The sequence below is a fragment of the Chlamydotis macqueenii genome, chromosome 20 (genome assembly GCF_036417535.1).
Source record: "Chlamydotis macqueenii isolate bChlMac1 chromosome 20, bChlMac1.mat, whole genome shotgun sequence".
Lineage (NCBI taxonomy): Eukaryota > Metazoa > Chordata > Aves > Otidiformes > Otididae > Chlamydotis > Chlamydotis macqueenii.
This window is the reverse complement of record NC_141575.1, coordinates 5,884,738-5,890,778: the sequence shown is the minus strand read 5'-3', so window position 1 is coordinate 5,890,778 and position 6,041 is coordinate 5,884,738.

Below are 6,041 nucleotides of genomic sequence, written 5' to 3'. Positions count from 1 at the left end.
GCACCCCTGGGGGGCCAGCCAGGCCCGGCGGCCATTTGGGGATGTCCAGACGTGCCCTGCCCGCTCAGCTGCCGAGCCGGTGAGCGTGACAAGCTCTGACATCACAGCTGGGAAAATAACATGTTATTTTCCCAGCTTGGATGTGACTTTCCCTGCTATTACTGGCAGCGACCATCTTGGGAGGAGAAAGCAGCGGAGGGTTGTCAGGCGAGGGAAGAGAAATGGTTTTCTGGGCTGGTGGAGCCTGTCCGACCCCTGTGGGGTGCGGGGAGGGCGGGTGCTGAGCGGGGCGGTCCCATTCCCTGTGTCCCATTGCTTTCAGCAGCAAGTCCATGCTGAAAGTGCAGCTTCACATGGGGGTCCCGCCTGAGCAGCATCCCAGACCCCCGCAGCGGTGGTGGTCAGTGGGGGTGGGCTGCTGAGCCCACCCTGGCGCAGGTGCCTCCAGGTCTGGCCCGCAGCAGCCCCCTCCCAGGTGGGGGAAAGGGCTTGAAACCTCACCAGGAACCATCTCCTGGGGAGGATCATCCAAAAAGCAAGATGGGAGCGGAGCTGCTGCCCTCCCACGCGCCAGGGAAGGATGCTGTGCTGGCCTGCGGGACAACAGGCAGCCCCGTAAGCTGCGAGCGTCACCTGCCCGCCCGTCCTCGGCAGCAACATGGCTCAGCCACGGCAGAGGTGGGGCTTGGGAGAAATCAGTGTGATGAGGAGCTGATGTCTCTTGGGGGGCAAAAACAAACAAACAAACAAAAAAAGTGTGACAGCAGAAGTTCCTTGTGCCCAAATGCTTGAGAAATGGTGGGTGCGCTCATTGGAGGGCTCCTGAGGTCGGATGGCACCCTCTCCTCGCGATGCTTAAATCATCGGCTGGAAAAAGCCGTTTCACTCCGAAGCCTTGAATTTCCTCCCGCACTCGCGCTGCAGTACTTTGGAGCCTGGATTCATGCGTACCCACGGTTACCCACACATCGCCGCACCGGCTGGGGTGTGCAATGAGATTTTTGGCTGAGGGTAGGGGATGCTGTGCGCCACGGCAGCTTGGGCAGCACGGGGGTGGCCATGGCGTGGTCGGCCTTGGAGGAGCAGAGTGCGTTGGCTTCCAACTGGGCTGAAAGGACATCATGCTGGTAAAGCAGGGCTTGGTGGATTTGCAAAGCCGAGTCAAACCCAGGGTGAGTCTTGCAGGAGAAAAAAAACTCTTGAAAAGTGAGGTTGCAGGGTAGAGGAGACCCAGCAGACGCCTGCCCTTTCCCCTCAGTGCAGCACTGGGGGCTGCAGCGATAGGATGCTCTGAGCCAAACACCACAGGTTTAGCTGCTTTACTACTTTAATTACCATCAGCCCTTCCAGTTCTCAGGATCTGGTGGTTTCTTGTCTCCCCCCTTGCAGTTTCCCAGCATCCTTCCAGCACCGGTGTGTCTCAGGATGGCATTTCAGGGGCTGCCACTCCCAGCCTCGTGTCGCAGCAGGAGGGGAGAGCAGTGGGCGAGCGGCAGGGCATGAGAAGCTCCTAAACCACCTGGTAACTCCCTGGCAGGGGCATTTTGGGGATAACCTTTTGGGCTTTCAAGGTGGCACCTGGGTCACTGCTGGGCTTCAAAGCTCTTCCGCGCATCCCTCCGTGGCATTGCCCATCGCTCAGGCTCCAGCCTGCTCCAAGGCAGCCCCTGGCCACCCTGGATTTGGGGGTCCCTGGGGATGCCCTCAAGGAGCTGCACGCCCTCTTTGCACCGTGGGGCTGCTCTGCCGCCCTCCCGGGCTCCAGGGAAGGGCTTGTCCGGGGTCACCGCAATCGATATCTCATCTGCAGGCTCTCCTAGCGGAAGTGATGGTATATTGGAACATGGTAATGGGTCTTGTCTAGTGGAAAAGGCTAATCTTCCCCAGCTGCACGGGATCTCCGCAGGTGTCCTCCGGCTCTCCCCGCTGCCACCAGCCCTGCAGCCAGCCACAGAGCAGAGATGCTTCTTTAAAGCTGCCGCAGTTCAATTTATTGCCGGTCCGGATGAGGGAGAGCTGCCCCCAGCCCAGCCCCGCGGGGTGCGGGGCCGTGGCCAGGGCTTCCCGGTGAAGGATGGGCACCCGGGGCGGCAGCACTGGTGGCTGTGGCAGCCCCACGTTCGCTGGCTCAAAGCAGAGAAGGTGACGTGTCCTCCAGGCTAGCTCTCCCAGGGATGGCGTTTCCCCAGGGAGAGGAGGAGGAGGACGTGGGGACGATGTCAAGAGGGACCCCTCAGAGTGCCACCTGCAAGCGTAGGTGGGAGGCGAGCACGAGCCGCGGGGAAAAGCAGGAGGTGAGATCCTTGCTGCTCGTTCGGCTTTTTTGGCAACACGCTCGCTGCCTGACGGGGCTCACCGCACAGGATCTGGCCCATTTTGCCCATCCCTAGGGATTGCGAGCAGTGAGGTCTCCCCTTCCCCTGCCCGTTGTGCCCGGGGGGGCTTTGTGTGTGCCCGAGGGGTCCTGGCTTTTACAAGCTGACCAGGCAACGCCGGCTACCGCAGCCTGCTGCATCACTATGGCAAAATCAATTTTCCCGTTTCTCTGGAGGTAGAGGTAATTACTGGGTTTAAGGTTTAATATGCACACGGGTTTCAGCGCAAGCGTTGCCAAGAACAACTCAGAACAATGCGCAGGTTTTGGGCGACGTGTCCCTGGGGCTTGGATGTGGCCAGGGAGCGAGGAGCCCCCAGATGTGGTCTGCAAAATTGGGGGGGGGGGGGGTCAGGGGCTTGGGCTGCCATCAGGTCCCACCAAGGTCGTGCCGAAATCCTGCTGTTCAGGGCAGGGACTGCTTCCTGCAGAGGACAGTGAGAATGGATGGGTATTGAGAGAAAACTCCCAGGGAGACAGAGCAGCTGTGGGGCTGCTGGGTTTTTGCTTAAACGTTATTTTATTGCCTGGGGAAAGGGAGTAAACGGGGCAATGTTTTGTGGGAAGGAAGCAGGTAGGTTTTCTGTGGCTGTGCCCTGTGGGACTCCGTCCCCATCATGTCCCCTCCTGGGGCTCCATCTCCCACCTGAGGGGTGTGGGAGGGGACCCCAGCCCACCTCTCCCAAGGGAGGGGGAGAAAATCCTGTTGTGCCACCCAATATCCTGTAATCTAAGGCAGGCCGTGGACCCTGGGTGCTGGTAACGGTCTGGCAGCACCAAGGATGGCGTTCCCCTGGCAGGGACACCACTACCGGTGATGCACTCAAGGGAAACCCCATGGGAGACCCCGCAATGAGCGTTTGGTCCCCATTTTCCTTCGGAGAGGCGGCTCTGAGCAGGTTCACGGGAGCACGCAGGTCACAAGGGCTACGAAGCGTTTCCATCTTTCCGAGGGAAAGCCTTCCCCCCGGTGAGGCTGGGAGTTGCTGGCCATGAGCTTCCCAGGCAAGAGGGAGACGGTCGCCTTTGTAAAGCCCTTAACAAGGTGGCTTTGTCTCCCCGGTTAACAAGAAGCTCCCTTGCTTCTTTCCCGGGAGTTTCCCAACGCCGGATCCCTGAAAGCCAGCTTTATGCTCCGGCCGGGGACGCGCTGCCGTGGGGCCGGCGGGGATCAGAGGGACACAGAGGGACACAGGGGCCCTTCTGCGTGCCCCTGACAAAAGGCTGCCCCGGGGGGACAGGGCGTCAAAGCTCAGCCGGCTGCGGGGGGGGGCCGGACAAGGGACCCACAGAGAAGGCTGCGGTGCGAGCCCACCGTCCATCTGGTCACTCGATCGCAGTGGGCAGCGACCCGGCGATGCTCAGGGAGGGCCAGGGGGTCCTTCTGCTCCGTCCCTCCCAGAGAGGGGGCAGGGGAAGAGACAGGTAGGTTTTGTTGGCCGCAGGTAACTAGATCCGTGTCCGTTGGTGCCTTCCTGCCCTCTCCTCCGGCTTCGGCAGGGGGTGGGAGGCGGGAGGTGGGAGCGAGGAGCTGAGGGCCAGAAACTGAGCCCTCTGTTTAGGGCGAACGCTTCCCCTTGGCTGGATGGAAATGGTTTTGGAGAAAGCCTCGGGGTGTCCCTGCTCCAGCACCCTACAGCCCCCCAGCTGGAGCAGGGCAGGAGGGACTGCTCGGGAGCGATGCTCGGCTACAGGGAGTATCCTAGTCACAGCAGAGGCATCGCCCATCTTTGCGTCACTGTCCAAGCTGCCCTCTACCACCTCCTCTCCCTTCCCCAGGGGCTCTGCCAGCCTCAGCTCAGTTCGGGAGCTTTTACCCTTTCCTCATCCCCCCAGCAAGTGCTCAGTCTTGCCTTCCTCACTCCAGCCATCTGCCTCTGAGCCCCCCCCCAGATTTACTGTCACGCGTTAAACCCCGGGCTCAGCGCCAGGGTCAGCGTGTCACGGCGGCCCCTCATCGATTTGTTTTACCTCCCCTTGGCAAAAGCACTTTGGCCCCAGCCCCCTCGACAGCATAAGGGGGCTTCCCGAGGCCCCCAATGCTCCCCTTGCCCATCCTGGACCCCATGAGTGCGGGGCAGCGGGTGGCCAGCTGAGCCGCTGATCTTCTGACCCCCCCGGGGCACCTAATGTGCCTCCCTGGTTTATATGGATCGATATTTCTGCAAATTTCCCCCTGGACAAGGGGTCTCACTTGTTTGCATTGCCCCACGGCTGGTTTAGTGCTTGACTGGGCTGGGTCCCCACTGGGAGGGGAGGGAGACCCCAAACCGGGGCTGCCAGCTCAGACTGGGGGTGTTTGGGGTCTCCTCCTTCTACCAAATGTTTGCGGGTGCCGAGCTCTGTGCCGGGGCGCAATGGCCGAGGTGCCTTTGGGTCCAAAACCCAAGGAGCTGGGGTGGCTTCAGCCCTGGAGCCCCCCACCCAGCAGGCACGGGGCTGCCGAGGGCAGGGCGGTGGCAGTGGATGGGGGTACAGGGTGCTCGCTGGGCTCTGGGTGATCGGCAGAGGAACCGAGGGACGCTGAGGGCTGCGAGCAGGCGGCTGGAGGGAGAGTGTTTGGTGGGGTCTGCTTCTGGGGTTTTTGGGGATTTTTGAGCTGGTTTATTTGGTGCTGGGGGTGTTTTTACAGGAGCTTGGAAGCAAAGGTAAAAGATGAACATCGGCTTGGTAAGCCCAAGCAGTGGGATGCCAAGAGACGCGGCCGGGACGGCAGCCCCCAGCCATTCCCAGCGCACCGGGCGATGCCCAGGGCATGGTCTTACGGCTTGGCAGAGAAGATGGGGATGACCCTCCGACACCAAGCAGGCTGCAACCGCCCCTGCTGAAGACCACGCCTCCAACACCCCTCCCGTGCCCCCAGCCTCATCCCACAGCATCGCCCCCAGCCCCGTCCCACGGCATTGCTGCCACCCCCACGCCCATGGGTCCCCGCGCCAGCGGCCAGGGCAGACGCACGGCAGCAGGGGCGGCTGGAGGAGAAAGCAGGGGCTCTTGGCAACTCTGCCTTTTGCTTTCAGCCTCGCCCTCTCGCTATTTATCGGTGACTTTTGTCCTTGGCCAGCTTAGCGGCTGAAAGGGGCTGTATTATATCACACGTAGGCAGCTCCTGGGGGGAGAGGGCCGCGCTTTTTGCCGGAACAAAGCGCGGGTTGGCTAATTCCCCTCTCCTCCCGCGGCACCCGGGTCCCATCTGGTTGACACAGTTCGCTCCAGTGTCTCCTGCTATTAAGCCCCCACTTGCCTGCTTGAATCGCTCGCGCTCCCCCCGCCACCGTACCCTCGGTCCCTTTTTCTTGCTTTATTTTTCATTTTCCCCAAAGCCGGGCAGAACTTGCTCTGTGGGGTGATGTCAGATGTGTGCGAAGCAAACCAATAAAACCTAATGCATCCCCCTCTTTGTCCGCCGGCCTCTCCAGCGCCTCACATTTTCCACTCAGAAAGCCACTTAAAACACATCAGCAACAATCCCTCACAAAACAGCCACTTGTTGGCTAATTGTGCCGAGGACCCGCGCACGCCGCACTGCGCTTTCCTGTCGAGGAGGGTCTAATGCTGCCAGGGGCCGGGGCAGAGGGTGACAGGGACCCTCAGCATCCACCAGGATCGGCCCCAGGGGGTCAGCTGCTCCCCAGGGTTTGGTGGGGCAGGGATGCGGGATGGGGAT